The sequence below is a fragment of the Mus caroli genome, unplaced genomic scaffold, assembly GCF_978045245.1.
Source record: "Mus caroli unplaced genomic scaffold, Mus_caroli_1 scaffold_15, whole genome shotgun sequence".
Classification (NCBI taxonomy): domain Eukaryota; kingdom Metazoa; phylum Chordata; class Mammalia; order Rodentia; family Muridae; genus Mus; species Mus caroli.
Window position 1 is genome coordinate 96548490 of NW_028227270.1, and position 24175 is coordinate 96572664.

The 24175-nt window shown below is 44.6% G+C and overlaps 1 protein-coding gene and 1 pseudogene across 2 annotated transcripts in view; one reads left to right on the forward strand and one right to left on the reverse strand.

Moving 5' to 3' along the window:
* The window catches only part of Ripor2 (RHO family interacting cell polarization regulator 2), a 223839-nt gene that overhangs the window by 125749 nt on the left and 73915 nt on the right, over positions 1-24175 (reverse strand). The window contains exon 1 of one of the 2 annotated variants that reach the window (XM_021180185.2): positions 22614-22670. The exons of the other annotated variant lie outside the window; for it this stretch is intronic. The gene's annotated coding sequence lies outside the window, so the exon portion shown is untranslated. Of the gene's footprint in view, positions 1-22613; positions 22671-24175 lie in introns of those variants that run through there. 2 annotated transcript variants of the gene reach the window in all.
* On the forward strand, positions 6790-7553 carry LOC110307916 (X-linked lymphocyte-regulated protein 5C pseudogene; annotated as a pseudogene).

The window sequence follows — 24175 nt, forward strand, 5'->3', positions numbered from 1 at the left end:
CTACATCCAGCCCCATGCAGACAGCTGAGAAGGCGGGGTGCTTTGGAGAAAACAGAGCATTGCAGACCGAGAAACCCCCATTCTCCCTGACCTTGTGCATTGTTAGGCTGAAGGGGACAGTGGTGAAGGCTTCAGATGTGGCTCAGCTGGAGAAGCCCTGGACAATCAATACCCAGCACACATAAACCAGGCGCCTTGGGGTAGCTGTACCGCTGTAATCCCAGCACTCAAAAGTATCAGGTTATCTCAACTACACAACAGTGTTCTAGGCCAACCTGGGATACATGAGGCTGGTTTGAAAAACAGAACAAAATAAAAAGAAAGCAGCAATGAAAGGCTAAACACCAAACTAAAGAGACTGTGTCCCAGCATTATGAAGGCCTAGCCCTGAGGAAAGAGGCCCGTGACCCCTGACTCTGGCCTCTTAATATCCCCTGCCTTGCCTTAGGAAGGCAGCAAGTTTGTAGCTTCTAAGAAGCAGAGCAACAAAAGCTGGTCTCCTCTCAGAAAATAGAGTCAGTGCCAATCCACCAGGCTGGTGGGGTGGACAGTTGCTCTGTTCTCCCGCTCTTCCTGTGCCAGCCAGCAACTTTAGCAAAGAAAGATGCTGCTTCGAATTACACTAACAAAAGAACGAACTAACTGAGGAAGGGGGAGAGAGAAGGGAGAGGGAAAGGGGGAGGGGAGGGAGGAAGGGGAGGGATAGGAGAGGGAAATGGGGAGGGGAGGGAGGAAGGGGAGGGGTGGGAGAGGGGATGGAGAGGGAAGAGAGGAGGGAATGGGGTGGTGGGGAAGTGTGGACACAGTGCCAGCTGGTTAGATCCCTGCCAGGCCTTGTTACTTCCTCTCTTGCTCTCCTTGTCCTCAGGTTAGGCGCAGGAGGGAGTCTATTTTCACTTCTACCATTTAGAAGAAAATTCTCCTTTTAAATATGAGCTCAGGTTGCTATGGAAAACTTTATTCTGCTGAAGCCTTTGCCGTGTGGCTGCCGCTCTGGCCCTGCCCCAGGCTCCTTCCAAGGGTGGCCTCTGATTTCTGACAGCTGACAGGAATCAACACAACAAAGGTGGTTTCAGCTCTGCGGAAACAAAACCTCTGCTTCCGAGAAGCGAAGCGTGTCCTGTGTGTAGACTGAGGAGTGCCACCCATCCTCCAGGAGGCCACAAACAGCTGAGCGCACTGAACCCAGGTTCATAAACAAGGGTGTAAACCTAAGAACAGCCGGGGGCGCTGAGGCAGGAGGGATTTAAAAACAAAAAACAAGAAGGAAAGGCCACTGCGTTGTAAAGTGGGAGAGGGCAGAAGGCGGTAGAAACCAAGACTGCAAAAATCAAAACTCTAACAACACCATCACAAGGTGGGAGGTATTGCTATTGTAGATTTCTTTTCTCTTTTCTTTTCTTTTCTTTTCTTTTCTTTCCTTTTCTTTTCTTTTCCTCTCTTTCTCTCTTTCTCTCTTTCTTTTTCTTTCTTTCTTTCTTTCTCTTTCTTTCTTTCTTTCTTTCTTTCTTTCTGTCTTTCTTTCTTTCTTTCTTTCTTTCTTTCTTTCTTTCTTTCTTTCTTTCAGACATGTTCTCATTCCTAGGATGGCCTGAAACCCACTAAATAGACTAGGATGGAAGCCTCCTGCCTCAGTCTTCCAAGGACAGGGATCACAAATGTAAGCCATCATAGCCATATGGATTGACTAGAGTTTAGAATTCTCCCCAAATCCCTGAGGTACCTGAAGTTAGCTACTTGTTTAGGCTCCGTCCCACAGTTACCTGGCAACAGTCAGGTGTGCCTGACACACTAAACAGGGGCTGCTTGCCCCCTCCTCTCTTGCTTACTTGCTCTTGCTCTGTCTTCTTGATCCTGCTCTCCGTTTCTCCGCATTCCACCCCCCCTCCCACTGTGCTCCTGGCCGGCCCCTACTCCTCTACTCTCTCATCTCCCCTCCCCATACTTTGTTGCTGGTCCCTCGGGGAAGGGATGCCTTAGAGCCCCCACCTCCACCCAAACCTGAGTGCACCTCCACTAAACATATCCCTCCTCTTCTTATCTTTTTATAAAACACAACACCCGAGGGTTTTAAACCTGGCTATAAGCCTCACTTTTTGCAGTGCCAGGGGCGGAGGGGAGGTTGTTGTCCCTGGAAGGTGCGAGACACTCCTCCGCGTGTCTGCTCGGGAGGGCCTCAGTGCTTTTCAGGAAACCTTAGAGTAAGGTTTGTTGGAGTAGATTGGGCGGCTTCCTGAGGATTAGGTTCTGCCAAGAAATAAACAAGGAAAGCAGGAGAAGAAGGAGCTGGCATGCATGGAGAGGAGGTGGTGTGCCTCCAGCAGGGACTTGTCAGACACCAGTTGCGCACTTTCTAACATCCTAGAGACTTGTTGCAGGAGCACCCCGAGGGGGTGAGGAGGGTTGGGGTGTCACAAAGCATCCGAGGTGAAGGAGAGAGGTCCGGCAGAGACCCACATCACTTAGCCACTGTTCCTAAGCTCTCATGCTCTTGGGGGCAAGCTCAGGAGGTGGCGTCCACAGCCTATAAGGGTGGCTGCATTTTCTGGGGTTACCCAGAGATTCTTATAGAGTACTGCAAAAAGAGGGGAAGGCTTCAAACCTCTTGGATGAAGAGAAGGAGGCAGTGGCTGGGCCGATGTGCAGCCAGTCTTTGTACTCGATGCTGCACAATTGAGATATGACCCCATGTCGATGCCAAACAGCCTGCTTCCGGCAGCACTCTGTGGCTGAGGGCTGTTATTTATAGGCTGGCACAACTTCCCTGATGTTAGAACCAGGGTGCTGAGTGCCAGTTGTTCTTGGAATGGCACTGAAAGCTTGTCTCTCACTGGGTGGTATCTGATAAAGACTTTGTGCTAAAGTGACTTGTGTAGACTGCAGATCTCATCTGAAGACAGGCCTGGGCAGTTCTTGTTCTGACTGGATGGCTGTGAAGGGGTGTGTTGACAAGGCCTGCCTTAGAAGAGAAATACTTTCTGCTTGGTTTCGTTTTGGCTTTAAATACAGGGTCCTACCTTGTACTTCTGGCTGAATTAGTATTGTCTGGATAGACCAGGCTAGCCTTGAACTTATAGCAATCTTCCTGCCTCAGCCTCCTTAAATGCTGAGAGTACAGGATTGCACCACTGTGCTAGCCCAAATAATTTGTTTGGGTTTTTGTTTGTTTTTTGTTGTGCTCGGGGTTGACCCACGGCCTCATGCCTGCATACAAGGCAAACACCCTCCTGTTGATGTCAGTCTCTAGGTCCTGAAACCCTCTTGGGAAAACGTGGATCTTGCATTTGATGGTGCACTCCTGGGTCCTAGGTATGACGATAATATTAAAGAGGATAATGGAGCATGCTTTCCTAAGGACTCAGGGATGCATAGTCCTTGATTTTCCAGCTTCTTCTGAGGTAAGGAAGGAAACTCATTTTACTGATAGGACATTCAGGACAAGGAAACTAACTGGGTGACAGGGTACATGTCATGTGGCAGTGTCATTGAAATGAGCTGGTACATTTCCCAGGGCTAGTGACTACAACTGTAGAGGTTTCCTACAGACATGACGGAACCATTCCATCTACATGAAAGGAAAATAAATTCAGGTGCAAAGCCTGAAGGACAGGCATTCCATGTCAGAGCAGGCACAGCTCGGGGCGCAGGGCTTCATGCTTGGTTCTGGGGTCTCAAATTTCCTACTTTCTTTGCTGATCCCTGCAGTCTTGGAACTAAGTCTCATAGCCTAGCCATGACACTGGACCCAAAAGTCCAGGTCTCATCTCTCAGTTCATAAGGCAGTCTACCCACTCTAGTGTGAGGCCTATAAGACAAAGACTATTTGAGACGCTCACTGGAGGCCTGATGCCAATCAGTCTTCACAGACATTTTGGACATTTTCCAGATGAATAAGCCATCAGTTCTCAGACATTCTCTGAGGATCACCAGACACTTAGGAGGGTCACATCAAGGAGGAATGACATCTAAGAGAGCAGTGGCTACCAAAGCATAGGTCAGGAGGGTTGGTAACATTCTTTACATGCAGTAAACTTGATTACACTGTCCAACCTTGTGTGAAAGGTATATCATTACAGAGAGTCCCAGTGGAAAGATGTACTTCTGACTGGTCATCCTCAGTGTCCACAGTAACTGGATCCTGGACCTTCTGGGAAACCAAAACCCATGAGTGCTCATGGCTTCTATATATTAATCACATATAACCAGCACCAGCTTCTCTAAGGCATAACCATCCCTAAGTCACTTATAACACTGAGTAACAAAAATGCTATGCGAATGTCATATTGCTTTGGGGAAGAATAACAAGAAAAGACTTCCCATGTTCAGTTTGCATTTCAAGTATATTTCTTTCTCCAGTGTGTGTGTATGTGTGTGTGTGTGTGTTGCATGCACATGTGTATATGTGTGTCCATGTGTACAGATGTATGTGTGTGTGCATGTGGATAGCAGAGATTGGTGTAGGGAATCATCCTTGTTGGCTCCTCCACCTTACTCACTGGGGAAAGGTCTTTCAGTCAAACCCAGGCTCTCAGGGAAACCCAGAGCTTGTGGATACGTCTACTGTTGGGAGCCAGGTTGCTCTGGGACTTTCCCGTCTCTACCTTCTGAGGCTGAAATCACAGTCAGGCCACCACACCCACATGGCATTTACATGGGTTTCTGGGGATCTAAATTCCCATTCTCACACACAGAATTTGCTGGCAAGTGTTTAACCATGGGAGCAGTTCTCCAGTCTCACAAGTATCTTATCTATCTATCTATCTATCTATCTATCTATCTATCTATCTACTGTCTAAGAATCAGAGCATGCATATAGGATACAGAGGACATACATTGTGCCACCCCAGGTCCCAGTGCAAGAGGGCTGAACAGACATGTTCTCTTCTAATCCATCATTCAGCACATGAGTTGACATGATTTTGTCTGCCAAACATGGGACTAGGAACCTCCAATTTTATTGACAAAGATATTTCTCCCAAGAAAGGGTGCCATTGAAAGCAGCTTACTAACGAATTCTAAACGTGTTTGTAGTGATAATACACTCTTCTCTGCCATTTTCTTTCCACCCCTTGCTGTTGTTTGGGGATTCTGCCTCACTTTTGATTTTCCTAGTTATTCCCCCATTTTGATGTAACAAAAGGGAACTAGGCCAAGTGTAGTAGCACAAACCTGCATTTCCACCAGCTGGCAGACTGTGGTAAGTGAATCTTGAGTGTGAGGCTGTCCTGGGCTACACAGTGAGACCCTGTTTCAAAATCTATTTTGGCTGCTTATAGTGGCTCATGTCTATAATCCCAACACTTAGGGGGCTGAAGCAGGAGGATTGTCATGTGTTCAAGGACAGCCTGGGCTACACATTGAGTTTTTAGGCTAGCCTTGGCTACATAACAAAATCTCCTTAAAAAAAAAAGAAAACAACAAAACCAAAAGCTGTTTAATATACACATATGCCTACATGTACATATATGTATATAGTTATATATATGTATATATATACACACATATATACATACATACACACACATACATATATACATTGTTTTCAATGATGGGGATAAAAACTAGAGCTTTATGCATGCTAGGTGAGTATTCTACCACTGAGCCACGTTCCTAGCCCTGAAAACTGTAAAATGCTTAATAGACAGACATATACATTACAAATGCTCTGAGAAAATACTGCCCATAAGCACTCATACAATATTTTGGTGGTAGCTATTTCCAGCATTGGCTTTGGCAGTTTCTGAGCATAATTTCCACTGGTCTTCTGTGCACAGTAGCCATCTTGGAGGGCACAATCTAGTTCTCTTTTCTGCATAGCACTGGAAAGAGGGCACATGGGAACGGAACTTGTGGTGAAGGCCACCTTGCCACAGAGTGACCCCGCCCTGCCTACCTTCCTCTGGATCTAGTAGTAAATAGTCGTGTATGGTAAATACAGATTCTGCAGTGGGCATTGCCACATCGCTATCTCTAATGGAATGAACCGGATTGTAAAATTTACACCTCTTTTGAAATGCGATGAAGCAACAGAGTTCAGAAATAGGAAGCACACAGTCGCTGGACCACATTGTGCTCTTTTGCACAATGTGCAGGAGCCAACATGAGAAAGCTACAGCAGAGGAAACAGCACAGCTGAGGCTGCAGGCTGTGTGGTTGGAAAGGTGCGGGCAGGAGTGATGCCCCACCCTTCCAGCATCCTCCTGTTGTCGCTCTCAGCCTCTTCAACCCTGCATTAGTCTTTTCTCCCCACCATCCTTTCAGCATTCACTGGGCACCCAGCCCTGGATTCTGATGACAATACAGACTCAGAGTGACATGCTGATGAACACTAAAGGAGTTCTGACCAGGGGCCCTGATTTGCAGTGTGGACTGATGTTTACAGAATGCATACTCTCTCCATTAATTTCAAAGTAACCCAGCCTTGCTGAACACAAATCTGGGTAGGGTTACTGTACTGGGTGTACAGTAGCTCACCACTTGATGGTGTCTCTACCATTGCACTTTACAATACAATATTAATGCTAATGAAGGCGCACTTTTGTGTGAGAAACAGGAATATCCATCTCTTGGTTTTTAGGTTCCAGTGTAGTAAGTGGAGACTGATGGGTGTCAGACATTATGTAGCATTGTTTTAAATCTTATTTATTCATTTCTACATTTACAAATTTAATTTTCAATCATGGTTATTTTAACAAAAGAGCTCACACTATTTCTATAATTTTTACAATTGCCCCAAATAGCCGTGCCCACCCTGAATGGAGTTCTGTCTGACCCAGGAAGGTTCCAGCCATGTCAAGCAAGGAACAGAAGGCCATGAAGTAAAGTGCCAAGTGCCCGAGGGTAGATAGGACCCTCCATCAGAAGACTCCAAGAACCGAGATGCAGTCAACCCTGCGGACAATCCAGTAGTTGGTACCAGTGAGATGGGCAGTCATTGCTCAGATTCAGATGTGCAAGAGGCCAGGGAGCCTGTTCAGAAGAGGATGCAGGATTTCTAAGGTGATGTTACTCAGTTTCTTATGGAAAAGAGGAAGCAGTTTGAAAAGGATGTAAATGCCTCTTTCAGAAACCTGAATGAAAGCCTCCAGGGTATTCTGAAAGCTCAGCAGAAGTCAAGGCAGGAGCTTGAGTCTGTGTACTGTGAAAGGTATGGGTCTCTGTACTAGAAGTGGCTAGATGAGGTGGGCAGCACAAGGGGCCAAGAAGAACACCTCGGTTTTATAACAGCAGCAAATGAAGATTTTACAGACAGATCATGAAAACAAGCTTGAAAATGCTGAAGATACGTGTGACACATTCTTGAAGAAAGCCAACAACTTGAGTAAACATCGCAGACCCCTTATTGGTGGTCAGCAAACAAATGTGGAGAAGGAAATCTTCAAGTTACAGGGCAGAGTTACCATGGAAACTCAAGAGCAAGATGTATCTGATGTTGAAAGGTACCTTCAGTCCCTGATCCTTGACCACTCTGAAGAAAGCATCTGAAGCTCACACATAGGATGCACAGGGAAAAGGGCATCAGCCATGCTAAGAAGACAGTAGTAGTCGTCAGTGCAGCTCCTTTCTCTTTACTTTGTTTGTTACAGTTGAGACTGAGACTCTGTTAACCACTAAGTGAAGCCCCAGCAGTTCTGTGAGAAGCACCAGTTAAGTGTGGAACATCCAGGACCATGACAGCAAGAGAGATACATTCTGCAGTAGTGGCAATTACATTTTGGAAGCAAATGTCATTTGATTTTGTGGTTGGTTCTCTGTCTCTTCCCTAAAGTGAATGTTACCTTACTTATTTTAGGAAGAAGTGAATAAAGATGGGACTTGTAAAAAAAAAAAAAAAAGAAAAAAAAACCGAAAACAACAACAACAACAACAAAAATCCAAAACCAAAAACCAACCAAACAAACAAACAACATGGCTGGCAAGATGGCTCAAAGGGTAAGAGCACTGACACTGATTGCTCTTCCGAAGATCCTGAATTCAAATCCCAGCAACCACATGGTGGTTCACAACTATCGTAAATGAGATCTGATGCCTTCTTCTGGTGTGTCTGAAGACAGCTACAGTGTATTCATATATAATAATCAATAAATTTTTGGGCTGACCAGAGCAAGTAGAGGTCCCAAAATTTGATTCCCAACAACCACATGAAGGCTCATAACCATCTGTATAGCCACAGTGTACTCATATACATAAAATAAGTAAATTGATTTAAAAAAAAAACCAATTGCCCCTTATAAGTAGGTCTGGACAGAATTCCAGCATTGTAGTGGACAAAACTTGAGCATGAGGTCTGCTCCCTGAAAGCTTTAAGAAGACACATGACCCAGGTGAATGGTAGTAGTCATAGAGTTGATGTGGGTGTGCCATAGAAGGAAGTGCTGGGCACATTCGTTGGTTGACATTCTTCATGTCATACTGAAAGCTCTAGTCCCCTAGTTATAGCTATATCTGGAATATGAAAGTAAAGGTAAATGAAGTCCTAAGACCGGGTCCCTGATCTAATGCAGTTAGTGTCCTTGTATAAGGATATGCCAGAGAGCTCCATCTTTAAAAGCATACACCAGGAAGTAGGGCAGCTGAGGGCAAGAAGGGAGCCCTCACAGAATCCGCTGTGATGTGTTTCAGTTCATGCAATGCCAAAATATGGCACTGTGGTATTTAAGGAAACAGCTCAGTCTGAGGAAGATGAGTTCTGGCTGGGAAAATAGCCTGTGACAGGGACTGCCCGGCTTGTACGAAAGCTCTAGCTACAGCCCCTCAGTACTGAAAAATAAAATCAGCAACAACAAAGGTGAACTGGGTTGGTTTTATCCTTCTCCAAAGCCAACATAAAACCCCCGCTGAGAAGTCCATTCTCTGCACAAGAAGGAATGTTCTTCTATTTATAAGGAAGATCTATTTATTTTATTTATAGGAATATACTGTAGCTGTCTTCAGACAAACCAGAAGAGGGCATCAGATCCTATTACAAATGGCTGTGAGCCACCGTGTGGTTGCTGGGAATTGAACTCAGGACCTCTGGAAGAGCAGTCAGTGCTCTTAACCACTGAGCCATCTCTCCAGTCTGAATGCTCTTATTTTTTTACAGACACAGAGAAACTCAACACTCAGCTACCCCAGCTCCCAGTGTAAATCAGACTTCTCTTACCCAATCACCTCTCTGTTCAGCTCTTCATCAGTCCATAGCATAAGTATGCACAGGTTTCTCTGTTTTATTTTATTTTGTTTTGTTTTGTTTTTTTTTCTTTGTTTATTTTTATTTTTTTTCTTTTTTCTTTCTTTTTTTTTTTTGGTTTCTCTGTTTTAGAACAAAGAGTTTTCATTCCTGAAAACCCTTGTGTCCTGTAGGGCTTATATTAAGTTCATTTGAGTGTTTTTCTCTAGTTCTTCTGTCTCTGTATACAGGGGTCTCAGCTATGAACTTAAACAAGATGGGAGGGGGGGGAAGGATATTGTCCTGTCCATCTGAAGCCTTGATCTTGGATTAGAATATTAAGCATCATGAAGGAATAAACCTTTGCTGTCTAAGTTGCCTGGGCAGTGGTTATATTGTTAAGATAGCATTAGCATCTTATTGTTAACAATATGTTATCTTAACATATTGTTAAGATAGTGCCAGAATGAAATGCCCTTGAGGAAAGCCTGACAAGTTAGATCAAATACCAGCTAACACAGAGTGGCTGCTCTGCACTCGGCAGGTAGTTCCTCCCTATTCAAGCTTTTTTTTTTTTTTTTAATTTACATTTTGCATCTGAAGCTACTAACATCTGGTATAATTGCATCCTTGGCAGAGTGGGCAAAAGAGAAGTCTTACATCATAACCCAGAGTCAGCAACCCAGAGGAGGCAAGGATCAGGAGAATGGAGCTGTTCCATGCAACATACTGAACGATGCAGGTCCAGTTCTTCTCAGTGATTTCCTTTGGCAATGAAATGAATAGAATAAGTTAGAGTAGTGACATGCCCAGGGATCACGACATTGAGAACAAGGACAAAGCCTGAGAATGTCTTTGGGATGCCTTTGAGTGACTGTGGACACATTGAAATCTTCCTAATGGAGACATATTTAACCAAGTAGTAAAATATTATTGAGTTTGATCACTCCCAGTCTGGTTGGTAAGATGGGTAATGTCATATCTACCAGATAGTGTTGGCTAAAATGTCAACCAAGGGCAGCTCCAGGTAAATCCTGGGAGGAGAGTTCACTTCATTTGCCTGGGTTGGTTGCATTCTTAAAAACTCCATGTATTTTGTTGCCAAAAAGGTTAATCAATAACCAGTTCCAGCTGAGTTTGTTATCTTTTCGCCACTATACTTGAGATAATTAGCTTGTAAAAAGGAAAGGACTATTTTGGATTTTAGTTTTACAGACCCAGGTCCATGCTGAGTTGTATTGCATTTGGGCCTGTGATAATGCGCGGCATATGGTGGGAGCACGTTCCCAGAGCAAGCCTGTGTATCAGATAGCTGGAAAGCAAAAGAGAGGAAGAAAGAAGTTTGGGTCTCACAGTCTCTTCAACGACACACTCCCCACAATCTAAAAGCCTACATGAGGCCTAGGGTGTAGCTCCATGGTGGGGTGCTTGTCTGGTGTGTTAGTTACTTTTCTTATTGCTGTGACCAAAGACCTGACACAAAGCAATTTAAGGGGGGAGGGGATGGTTTTTATTTTGGCTCACAGTTTGAAGAGATACAGTCTATCATTGAAGGACTTGGTTACAGGAGGTGGATGATCATATGGTAACTACAGTTAAGAAGCAGAGTGGATAGGATGTGGGACCTGCTCTCAAATATTAAAGCCCACTCCCCCTGACCCACTCACTCAGACCTACTTCCATCAGCAAGCTTTCACCCTTAAAGCTTCTAAGACCTAAAACATGTCCATCGGCTGAGGACCAAGTGTTGGAACCATGAACAGATGGGGACATTGCACATTCAAATCACAATACTCTGAGTTTGATACCTGGCACCTCACACACATCCCGCTAGCCCCCATGTATTAAAGACTCCACCGTCTCTCAATAGTGTGATTGGTGATAGGACCAAGGATTTAATACATAACCCTTTGGAGATACCATGCTATGGTCAACTATAACATCCGTCTATGCTAGTCTGTTCTTCCATCTTTATTGTTTGTTTTATTTGCTTGTTTATTTGTTTGACTCAGGGTCTCATTACATAATCCAGACATAATCATAATTCTCCTGCGGCAGCCTCTTGAGGACTAGGATTACAAGTATGGCCATGTGTGTGTGTGGCTGGCATCTGCCAACTCTCTGAAAGTCAAGTCAGATGAGAACCACTGCCAGTGTTCTGACGGCAAGCCCTCCAGATGTGCTGTGTGTGGTGTTTCCTGTGTGGTCTCTCATCAGCCTTAGATGAAACTCCCTATTCCCAGCCTTGTGCTGATGCATGCTGGGAGCACATGGCTCTTGTTCACACTATGAGGTTAGTTAGGTTTTCAACTCAGAAGGCCTTCATCTGTGCTCCCTTAAAAGAAAAAAAATCTCTAATTAGACCTTTTCATTTCTTACAACTGTTCCAAAGCCTAAACCATTCTCTCCCTTGCCTTCTCTTGCCAAGAAAAATATAGGACCTTAGCTGGGACTCACTTTATTCTTTTTACCTTTTCATCTGGAACAATCCTTTCTTCCCCTATGTTTGAGATGAAAAGCTCTGTTTGATCTTGTTAAAAATCCTACTGTTTTCTCCTTTTTTTAAAAAAAAATACTTCCCCCTGTAATTGCTAAGAATCACATCTTTGTGAAGAATTTAGGAAACAGAAGATGACAAGAAATAAAGTCAAAATCACATGTAACACAGACCTGAGACAGGGGCTGTGGCTACTGCAAGTTTTTCATTCTTCCCTTGAGGTTATCGATACAGGAATAATAAATATTTTCATAATCTAAATTATCCTGCTTAGAAAATTCTTAATAGTAGATCATGGATATTTTTGTATGACCAAAAATATTCCCCAGTGGTGAGATTTTTAAGTATTTTAAACTTAAAAATAGCTTGTTTTCCATTTTATTTTTAAAAACAGAGCATGCCATTGCAGAGTTATTAGAACCTACAGTTAAAAGGGAAAACGCTAAAGCCCTTACCTCTGAGATATAATTGGCTGTCATCTTTTTAATATAAACCTCTAAAAACATATGCAGTTAGGTATTCCATAAAATCTGTGATATACAAGCATTATATCATTTAGTCCTCATAACATACCTCCTTTTAAATGTTATTTATTTATTTATTTAGTTAGTTTATTTATTTGAGACAAGCTCTCTTTGTGTAGTTCAGGCTAGCCTTATATTCAACTCCTGCCTCAGCCTCCAGAGTACAGGTATTATAGGCTAGACCATCATCCCCAGAGTAAGAATCTGCATTTACTGGTGTGGAAATAAAGTCCAGAGAAGCCAGGTGCCCTGCTCAGCCTGGGACTTCAAGAGGCAGTACCACTGTGAGGCTGCTTCCTGACTCACTGTTCCAAGAGAGCATCTTCCCACACTGATGAAAGAGCATAGCTCTCGCAGCTGCCCCAGGTCAGATAGGGAGCTTTGCTTGCTTTCCATCTTCTTCCTTCCTTCCTTCCTTCCTTCCTTCCTTCCTTCCTTCCTTCCTTCCTTCCTTCCTAGATTTATTTATTTATGTATATGAATACACTGTAGCTGTACAGATGGTTGTGAGCCAGCATGTGGTTGCTGGGAATAGAACTCAGGACCTTTGCTCACTCCTGGCCCTGCTGGCTCCGGCCCCACTCACTTGGGTCCCATTTGCTTCAGTCCTGCTTGCTCCTGGCCAAAGATTTATTTATTATTATATCTATGTACACTGTAGCTGTCTTAAGACACACCAGAAGAGGACATCAGATCTCATTACAAATGGTTGTGAGCCACCATGTGGTTGCTGGGATTTGAACTTAGGGCCTTCGGAAGAGCAGTCAGTGCTCTTAACCACTGAGCCATCTTGCCAGCCCAGAGTTTTGCTTTCTTGTGTTTTGACTTTAAAAATTTTTGTTTTCTTTTCTGAACCTAGCTGCCCATGGAACTACTTTTGTTTATGCTGTGAATGGATTCTCACTTCAGGTTTTTTGTTTTTTTTTTTCAAAAGTCTAATGGAAATGATCCAAATTTCATTGTAAACAAGTTATTGCCTTGCTATTTATTTATTAGTTATCATTTATTTAGGGATAATATTTCTCACTGTTTCCCAGGCTGGTCTGGAACTCATGAAGTAACTCAGGCTGGCTTTCTTGTGGTGACAGACTCACCAGTACTGGGATTACAGGTATAAACCAACAAGCCACACTTTTCTCTACTAATTTAAAAAGCCACCTCTATTTATTTTATTTTCTTCTTAAAAACAAAAATTTTGGAGACAGAGTTACTTATAGTCCATATTGACCTTAAACTCACTATGTAGACAGGATTGGTCTTGAACCCATGATCTTCCAGCCTCCACCTCTAGTGTGGTAGGGCCACAGGCATGCTTCACCAAGAACAGCCCAGTGTAACTGCTTCTGCTTCTGTCTTCTGCTTCTGCTTCTGTCTTCTCTCATCTTGTTTGGAAACTATTTTTATTTATTACCCACTACCTATCCTGGATCTCTGATGCCTGAGATAGCTTTGAGGCATCTGTACACTTGACTGGTTAATTAACTGACCAAAATCTTCCCTCAGTAACATTTACAGACGATATAGCTGTGACAAAAAATGGAAGTTGTCCCTTAGGACTTAGAATCTACAAAGGAACACAATGTTTTAAACAGGCATGGGTGCCATTCCTGTGATGCTCCAGCGCTTTTCTTACGCAAATGCTGTCTCACCTGACCATCCCAGCAGCCTAGAGCTGCGGGTCCTATTTTTATCTCCATTGCTCATGTGGGCTATGCTTCATGGCACACAGCTCAGCTTTGGGGTGAGTCGGGAAAAGTTATAAGGCAATTCCAAGTTGATGCAACAGATGCTATTTATCATAGGGGAAGCCCAGGGTTCTGCCCTTCGAAAGAGCATTTGATGAGACCATGAGAACCAGGAAGGACTTGTGGAGAAAGTGATTTCCCCACGATCCCTAAAATATCGTGATTAGTCTTGCTCAGATGAATGTGGGGTGAAGGCAAAAATAGTGATTCGGCTGGCACAGACAAGAGAGAGGATGGCATGGAGAGAGAGGAGGGTGGATGAAGAGATTTCAGCAGGAGATGACATAGTTCAAAGGTCCAGAGATGGGTATGGTAGTACACATCTGCGATGGTAGCACTTGGGATGTAGAGACTGGAGGACCCAGAATACAAGGCCAGCCTCAGCTGATGGAAAATCAGAAGCCAGCATGGATTACATAAGACCCTGTGTCAAAAAACTCAAACCAAACCGAACCAAACCAAAAGCAACACAACAGCAAGAAAAATTAAAGACAAAGCAAAACAAACAAAAACAGAAGCAAAGAGAATACTGCACCCTAGACATTGAGAAATGAAGCCTTTGAGTCCAGGGTTGGGTGGGAGGGAGCAGGCCAGGAAGATGCTTGTTCTGGGATGGTCAACATTACACCCAGCCTTGTGAGACATGGAGCTAGTTGAACCAGAAGTGACATTCCTCTAGCTGGTATGTGAAGGCTGAATGTCATTGCAGCAACAGTATAGACAAAGCAAATGTTGGGGACCTCCTGCCACAGGAAGGAGTGAGGTTGCCTTTCACTAGAGCAGTAGGCATGGAGTTGGGTGTGCTAGATGCCCTTGATCAGTAGTTGGTAAGACTGTATCAACACCCACGGCTTTGATGGTCAGTGGCTTAGGCTTAGCATGTGTGCTGCATAGTTTTAGGACAACTTGACACAAACCAGAATCATTTTGGAAGAGAGAACCTAGAGAAGATGCCCCCATTAGATTGGCAAGTGGGCAAGCCTATGGCACATTTTCTTAATGATGGTTATTGTAGGAGGGCCCATCTCACTGTGGGTGGTGCCACCTTGGACTAGTGGTCCTGGCTGCTAAGACAAAGCAGGTTGAGCAATCCAAGAGGAGAAAGCCAGTAAGCAGCACTCTTCCCTAGCCTCTGCATCCACTCCTGTCTCTAGGTTCTTGTCCTGCTTGAGTTCCTGCCCTGATGCCCTGACTTCCTGCAAGAAGAAATTGCTGATATAGAAATATAAGCAACAAAGCAAAACAAAACAAAACAGCCCAACCAACCAACCAACCAACCAACCAACCAACCAACCAACCAACCAAATACAACCCCTTTTCTCCCTAAGTTGCTGTGTTTAGGGTACTTTATCACAGCAATAAAAATCCCCAACTAAGACAGAAACTGGTATCAGGTATGGAGTATTACTGTGACAGACCTGACCCTGTGTTTTGGGGAGGATTGTTGAAGGACTCTGGAGCTTTGGGCTAGAAAAGCCATTTAGAGCCAGAGCTTAATGAGCTGTTGTGGAAACTTAGTGATGCTGAGGGCAAGCAGATGATGGAGTTGGGCTTGTGCAGTTTCAGAGGGATGCTTAAGAGTTCCTTAAACACTCTATGGAGGCCGTTTGAAAATTTGAGCTTAGGCTATGCAGGGTTGAAGAACTGGCTATGGTCAACAAGAAAGCAGAACCATTAAAGTGATAATTTTGCTTAGTGGGAACGATCGATACTGGTCAGCTGAGGATGAAGAATCAGTTGCGATTAAGAAGAGACCAGTGTCAGAGAGGCAAAATCATCTGGGAAGTTTTTCCTCACAGTCAGCACACAGAAGCTGACCATGGTCTAGCAGTGGCCAAGGTTGTCCTTGTGCTGTTAGCCAAACTTGGTCTTGTCCTTAGTCTCCCAAATGGAACTGGTTTTGAGGGTCCAGCCTTGAAGGGGTCATGGAGAGAAACTGAGGTCTGGTACCATATGTCAGGGTCAGGATCTTTGTGGAGAGCTCAAGAGAAGCTATTGGTGAAAGTGCAGGCCAATTGCAGCAGGGAAACCCAGCATTTCAGAGATGACAGTGCTGTGGGATGGACAACCAAGGGTGGCAGCAGCTGTGGGTGGAGTTAGCCTGAGCCGAGGAAACAAGGTTTTTGTTCTGTGAATGTCAGAACAGAGAAGTACAACTTGCCAAGCCCTTGGGAGTCCAGAAGATCCTAAATGTACTGCAGACATTGTACACTGTGTTATTTACCCTGCTGGGGTTTAGTTTTGCTTTGTTCAGACTGTGATTGTGTCTTGGCTCTTCATTCCTGAACAAAGTCTCGATTTATTTTTGATTTTACAGGAACCCAGAGTTATTAGACTTTGGATATTTTAAAGAGACTGTGTATTTTGAAAAGGCTGAGATTTTAAAGGGTTTGCTTTTTTTTTTTTAAGTCTGTGGGAATTTTAAAATTTGAAATATGTTTTATATTGTGATATTGATATTAATCTTGCGAACAACAAGAAAGGAAAGGTTATAGTTTAACAGTGATGTGTGCGTGTGTCAAGTTGACAAGAGGTCAGTTTTATAGCAACCTGACACAAACTGGAGTCATTTTGGAAGAGGAAAGCTTAATTAAGAAGATGGCGCCACTAGATAGGCCTGTGACCAAGCCTGTGGTGCATATTCTTTTTTTTTTTTTTTTTTTATTACATTTTTAAAAATTAGGTATTTTCTTCATTTACATTTCCAATCCTATCCCCAAAGTCCCCCATACCCTCCCTCCATGCCCTCCCCCCACTCCCACTTCTTGGCCCTGGCGTTCCCCTGTACTGAGGCATATAAAACCCCACTTTGGCTACCCTAATTAACATGCCCAATCAAAATTAAAGACCTCATCCCAATATGGGCGTTTCCCCTTCTACCTTTATAAGTTGCCATTTGCCATGTTTTCCTCCTGTCCATCCAGAGCCTGTCTTCCCCACCACTCCCTCCAAACAAAGATCCCTTCCCCTCCTCCCTCTTCCTCTATCTACTGTCTTTGTTTCTTATTCTCGACCTTTTGTCTCTCTGGGGTGAATACATCTTCTTTGTGCTGAGAACCTGGTTCTGAGGTGTCTTAAGCCGATCCAAGTCCCTTCAATTCCTCTAACTATACCTTCCCCAGTTGCTGATCCGTCATTAAGGTGGGTCTACAAAGTTTATACACAGGTTGGATGTTTGCAATGTTATCTCTGACAGTGAAATTACCCTTTAATACATCACGTGAGCCAGGGAGATGGTCCAGCATGTTAAGGTGCTTACGATCAATCCTAATGATGTTGAGTTTAATCCCTGGCCCTTCATGATGGAGGGAGAGAACAGATTTCCCCAAACTTGACCTGTGACTTACATACACACACACAGGACTCTTTTAGTGCCCCACAAATAAACTCTGTGCTATTCAGTCACTGCATAATCTTCTTCCACCGACTCACTTCAGTATCAGGTTGATGTAAATCTACTTTGTCTTTTCATCTGGGGGCTTTTCATCAATAACGTCTTCTCCAAGGCTCAGCATCCGACAGTACTTCATGCCTTTTAGTAGCTGAACGATCTCCACTGTATGACTGTGATGTATTTCATTTACACGTTGGTCAGTTGACGGACCTTTGGGTTGTTTCTTCCTTTGTCTTCATTAACAGCACTCCTCGAAGATTCATGTAGACTTTTTCATGGGTTCATGGTTTGAAAAGTGTCGCACGGCTTCGTATTCCTACCAGCAATGCTCACCAGTGGTTTCTCCTTACCACCCCGCAGCTGTTCGAGCAGGTGTGACGTGCTCTCTCACTGTGCTTTTCAATGAGTTTCTAATGACTGATGATGTTGGGTGCTGCCATGTGTCTATTTGATGTTCATGCATTTCACTGCCTTTCTTCTTTGATCATTGATAGTGGAATATGTCTTTATAGATTTGCCCAGTTTTTTCACTCTTTGTATCAGGAGAACCTAGAAAAATGTAGCCTTTTGCGTGGGGCTTCCTTTGCTTTGCTGCTATTTGGAAGGCTTAGCCCCATTGTTGGATGGGTAAGCACTGCCTTCTACCTTCCTCTCAAATAATCTTGCACTGTTCGTTTTATGCAACCATTCATTAGATGATAGACACAGACATGGCTTCCATTTTGAGCAATCATGAATAATGTCACTATGAACCCTTGCATACAAATTTCTGTGCAGACATCTCAAAGGGACATGGTAACAGGAAGTGAAATGACGTTTTCTTCTCCTTGGGGCACAGATCCTGAAATGAAATAGTCATGCCCCTGTGACCTTTGAGCACCTCACAATGGTCTGCTGCCCTAGTCTACACTCCCACCAGCAGTGTGCAGGGGACTCTGCAGCTCCCTCAATCCTGATATTGCCTGTCTGTTGGATGCGGCCATCCTGGTGGGTGTGAAGTATGTCTTATGATTTTGATTTCCACTTTTCCTGATGACTAATGACTCAGAACATCTTTTCATGTGCTAATTGGCTATTTAACAATTTCCTTCTGGAGAAGTTGTCAATATAGATCAAATGAATAAATACTGACGTAGTTTGTCTTCTTTGTCTCCCCTCCTCTCTCTCCTTAAGCTGTACTCCTTAAACCTTTGCTACTGAATAGTGAGGTGAGTGCATTTGTAGTAAAAGTTCAGGCAGAGAATTTACATGAATAGAGTTTTCCAGGAAGAAATTCTCTCACCTTCATTCATAAAATGCAGCATCTCATGGAAACATAATTTTTCCTGAGGTTCAAAGAGCTTCTAGAGATGACCAAGGACTAACCTCCCATCTAAGTTTTTCTGCAACAAACAGTTAAGTCAGGTTCTGGCCTGTAATTCCAGCTACTCAAAAGACTGAGACAGGAGGATGGCATGTTACAGACCTGTCTGGGCTATATAGCAAGATCAAGGACCTCCTTAACAATTAACTAGGGTGACTTTGTCTAAAAATGAAAGATAAAATAAAAAGAAAAGGGTCAGCCAGGCAGTGGTGGCTCACACCTTTAATCCCATCACTTGGGAGACAGAGGAAGGCAGATCTTTGTGAGTTGAAGGCCAGCCTAGTCTACAGAATGACTTCCAGGGACAGCCAGGGATACACAAAGAAACCCTTTCTTGAAAAGCAAACAGACACCACCATCACCATCAAAGAGGGTCAGAGATCTAGCTCATGGGTCGAACACTTGCCTTGTATATGAGGCTCTAGGCTGACATAATGCTCAGTGCTGCAAAAAGAGCAAAAGCACAATACTATACACATTCCGTGTGTGTGTGTGTGTGGGGGGGGGGCTGACCTTCCTGGGCAGTGTGCTGTGCTTTCAGGACTAACTGCTTTTTCCATGGAGAGTTCTTTGCTAAGTGTCTCTCTGAAGTTCCACATCTTAGCAGTACCCCACAGAGAATTCTCACACACCTTTGAGACGTTATAATACACAGGAAGCCTCCAGGTATACCTGAACACTTCCATCCTATTACCAACCTCTGAGATTACCACTCTTTAAAGGTAAATCATGCAGTGCATCTAACTGTTCCATTCCTCAGACAGGAAGACAGGATAGTTCCTACATACGGCCACCAGCGCCAGCCTTCTCTGAGGGATCCAATTCTCCCCCTTCCTCTCCCTCTCCTCTCCCTAAGAGGTGACACTTGAGGCAGAAGCAGCTAAGATGAACACGTTATGAGAGCTTCAGGCTGCACTGACCCTGTTCACGGTTGTTGCAGACACACCATGTCTACCATCCCTCCCCAGGAACTCCAAGTAAACCCAGTCTCTGTCTCTGCGTATCGCTACAGTCTTACACGAAGGACTTTGTTTCACCCTTCCACATGTCATCGCACTGAATTTAGTTCCAGCAAGTAATGTAATTATTGTTAATAATATTAATAGTAAGATGTCCAAAGCTGTGGTTCCTTAGCCTTCCCCTTTGAACTTCACAAACACCCTGAGACACAGAGACAATTACTTCTCTTACTTTATAGCTGAAGAGTTGAGACCTGGCAAGGTTCATTACGTTGCTCAGAGTTACACCCATATTTGCTAACTTTAAAGGCATAGGCCACCTGCCAAGTGGCGTGCTCCTTTGAGACTGAGCTGGGTGTGCACGGCCCCTGGGTCACTGGCTTTGGCTTCCAGTCTGCTGTTCTGGTGAGTGTGGCCTTTGCAGTTGCCTACAGCATGGAAGGTTTCCAGTCGCAGTGTCCTGAAGTCTCCAGGGCTGCTTCAGTGTCTCTTGGCACTCTGCCTTATTTGTGTTCTACCCTGGGCTACTTTATTACTGTATGGGAAGAAAAAATACCGAAGCCCCAAGTAACTTTGCAAAAACACCCGTCCTAAACTACACATCGATTTCAGAGCCTGTCTGCAGGTGAGTGCCTCGTGGGCAGGTATTCAGCTAGTACTTTCCAGTGCAGTTTGGTCCTGTATCCAACATGAATTCTTCTCTTGTCCATGGGGAGAGCTTAAAGGTATTTGACAACAGCTGGCTTTCATCCAGTGACTGTCAGTCTCACCTTCCAGATATAACCAAGGATGGTGGCTAGCTCGGCAGTCATGAACTCAGACTGTGACTAAGTCCAGGGTTCACTCTGGTGACCAGTCTGTGCGAAGCGGTTGCTAATCATGGGAACGCTGCCCCCGCTGAAGGTCTTGTCAGCCTCTTCCACGGCCTTCTGAACAGTCCCAGTAGCAGTCTGTTGCAGCATTTTGTTTAACCACTACAATAACAACAACACTTCCAGAGCCAGCTTGACTGAGCTCTGGTGCTGTTATAGGTGTTCAACATGGAGTAGCTCATTTGGGAAACCAGTACAGTCATTTCCCTATTTCCAGGTCAGGAAATGGGCTTAGAGATGCTCTGCGATTTTTTTTCCCAAAGATCACCCCAGGCCACAGGGCTGAGGAATGGCACTGGAATCAGTGTCTCCTCTCCTTCCCTCCCTTCTCATCCCCTCTCTCTTCTCCTCTCCTCTCTTTTTCTTTCCTCTCTTCTCTCCCTTCCCCTCCGCTCCTCTCTGCTCCCCTCCCAACCACTCTTCTTTCTTCTCTTCCTATCTCTCTTCTCTCCTTCCCATCCATGCTCTTTCCATTTCTCTTCTCCTCTCTTCTCTTTCCCTACTAATATTCCCCCTCCCTCCCTCGCTCCCTCCCTTCCTCCTTCTCTCTTCCTTTGATTTGCCCTCCCCCTTCCCTGGAAATCAGTGAGAGTCTACCCTTCTCAATCCCTGTACACCCATGGGCATTTATTGGTCTCTCTTCCACTTGAAACACTTGAATGTTATTTATGGAGGCCTGTCGTTTGCTAGTTGACTGACCTGGGGTTTCCCCAATGTCCTCAGCTTTGAGTCAGGGGTTTTCTTGGGCTGTATCCCAGGGGGTTCCAGCTCTGAGGACCCAGAGCAGTGAGCAGTGCAGACATTTGTATGTGAGAAGTGACAATGTATGGGTGGGCCTTCCTCAGATTGCAGAACCCACCCTTGCTTTCTAAACTGAGCCCATTCAGCCTTGTACCAGCCTGCATGGGGAACAGATCTTATTTCTCCTCCACAGTGATCGGTCCTTTCTTGCCATCCTCAGACATCCCCTCAACATCACAATCTTCTTACCTTGCCAATGGAGAACAGTTGAACTGTGTTCTCCCCTCCAATCATCCCCAAACCAAATTGTCTTATTTTTATTAAACACCTACTATGTGCAGCAGGATTCTAGACACCAGGAGAGCAGGAATGCATATGTGTGTGTGTGTGTGTGTGTGTGTGTGTGTGTGTGTGTGCGCGCACACACACACACAGCCTCCTCTATGACTATTTTGAGAATAAAGTTAGGTCACATTTTTATCTTAGCAGCAACTAATATATTTTTTAATGAGTTTTGTAACTGCTGCCCATAAACACTTTTATATCGGCGAGAAAAGGGACCAATTAACGGCTGTAAACAGATTTCTTGGCTGCAATTATCCCTGCAGTCTGTCAGCAGGCCTGAGTCTGCAGGACCACTAGTGATCCTGACACTCTGTGTCAGTCTCAGTTCCTCATCAGCAAATGAGGGTTTGGGGCAGGTGGTCTCCAGGGTCCTGTTTCCATCCACCGGACAGCACATGGCTGCAGAGAGCTCGCCATGCTGCACTCTGACAGGATGTGCAAACTTCTCAGAATCCTTGTTCTCTACTTCCTCACAGTACACAGCCTCCTTCCGGTGTGCACCTCATGGCTCTGGAAAACGGGCTTGCCTAAGTTTCTCAAGCCAGAGGAGCGCCTCCACAGCCATGGCGCTGACACCTGAAACCCAGCTGCTCCAGCCTGGTGCACTCTACACACAGAACTAACCCAACACAAAGACAGGAAGATTGCCAGAAGTTCCAGCCTAGCCTGTGCTTAGCTGCAAGGTTCTGCCTCAAAAATAATAAATAAATATACCCAAGTAAACCAAACCAAACCAAAGCACCAACACCAACACCAACACTAACATCAGCACCAATAGAAGAACAACAGTCCAGACTCTGCTGGGGTTCTTCAAAGACTGCAGAGCCATCCTGTTGAGGTTTCCCTTCCCACTAGGGAGATATGCCTTTGGGCAGTCAGTAATTTAAATGAGTACTTAAGCCACAAGCACAGAAGGCACATATTGAGGATGGAGGATGACAGTCATGGGGAGAGTGATGAGTTCTGAGAGCTGCTCAAAGCTTCATCATGAAGAACAAGCAGTACATATAGAGAGCTCTTACCTGGACCGGTATTCTGCCTCTTTGCCCTCTCTGAAGGATGATACAGGGATATAATGACTTAGACATAAATTCATTCCATAGCCAACTCTACCTACTGGGAGTCAGGTACAGCAAAGCGTTCACTGGGCTCACCACTTGGCCCTCTTCTTCTGGCTGGATCACACAGGTTCACCTGGCAGTGCTCATGGCGAGGTCTCCATCTCCCATTTAAGGAAAAATAAACACAGGGTAAGCTCCTTACATAATGTGACTCCATCCTGCATAATTGCTGGAAGGAAAACCTCCTGGTCTCGTAGCTGAACAATGCTAGTGATTACAGTGATTAAATCAATCAAATCCAATTTCATAATCATCCAATGGAGCATTCTCAACTCCACGGGAGCCCCCGACATGACATGTGCCAACCCAGCTGTCTCATACAGGAATCAAAAACAGCATTAAACAAAACATTTGTGGGGGAGGGTTAAAGGTTTCAAAAATGTACTTCCATGTTAATAAGAATAAGGAGGCTCAATAAGGCTCCGTGAAAATTTAGTTTAATGACAGTGGAATAACTCATTTATAATTCCTGGTGACTGACTTTAGTAGTTCACCCATGAAAAATGTACTCACTCTATTCTGTTCAATAGCTGTTTTATTGTTATTGTATCAGGGACGATTTTTGTCAGCTGAGAAAGTCACTGTTAAATGGTGTTCTCTGAAGGCACTGAGGTAATAACATAGACGATGTACAACTGCAGTTAAAGAAGGGGTTTTCGAGATGTCTCCACAGTGAGGCTGCAGAGAGCTGTATGTGAATCTAGTTGACTGATGCTACAGGGCTCCCATGTCAGATCTTGGCACCTGATGGGCATAGAGAGAGGGGAGCTTTTGGTGGGAAATATGACAGCCTTCACTGTCAACTTGACTAGACTTAGAATCACTATGACACACATGGCTGCTGTGTGTGTGTCCCTGAGGGTGTTTCCAGAAAGGTTGAACTGACTGAAGGAGGAGGATCCACCGTGAATGTGGGCAGCACCATCCGCGACATTGGATCCTAGACTAAGGAAATAAGCTGAGCACCAACATTCACCTTCCCCACTCTCTCTCCTTCCTGACTGTAGGTGCAATATGACAGCTGTCTCACTGTTCTGCCATCATGCTTCCCCCATGATGATGGAGTGTACCCTCAGACAGTGAGCCAGAACTCATTCTACATGTCTGATGATGCCTTTGTCAGGCATTTTATCTTGGTAGTAAGAATCGTGACTTGACACATGAAGCTTGGTCTCAGAGCCTCTACTTCTGTTTAGTTGAGAAGTTGCACTGGAGTCAAACAGGGGGATGGGTGACACCTTCCTTCTCATACTTTGGCCCAGTTGCAGGCCACACCTGTGGGAGGCAGCTGTATCTCTGGGGGCGGGGGGGGGGGGGAGGGACTGGGGGCGGGGCAACTGTATCTGTGTGAGTCAGTTGTACCCCATGCCCGTGGGAGACAGTCTTCTAGTTTTAGCTGCGGCTGACTTAGTACGTGTTTCAGAGTGCTCATCTTCAGTTGTGATCATCTGAGATTCTGGAAA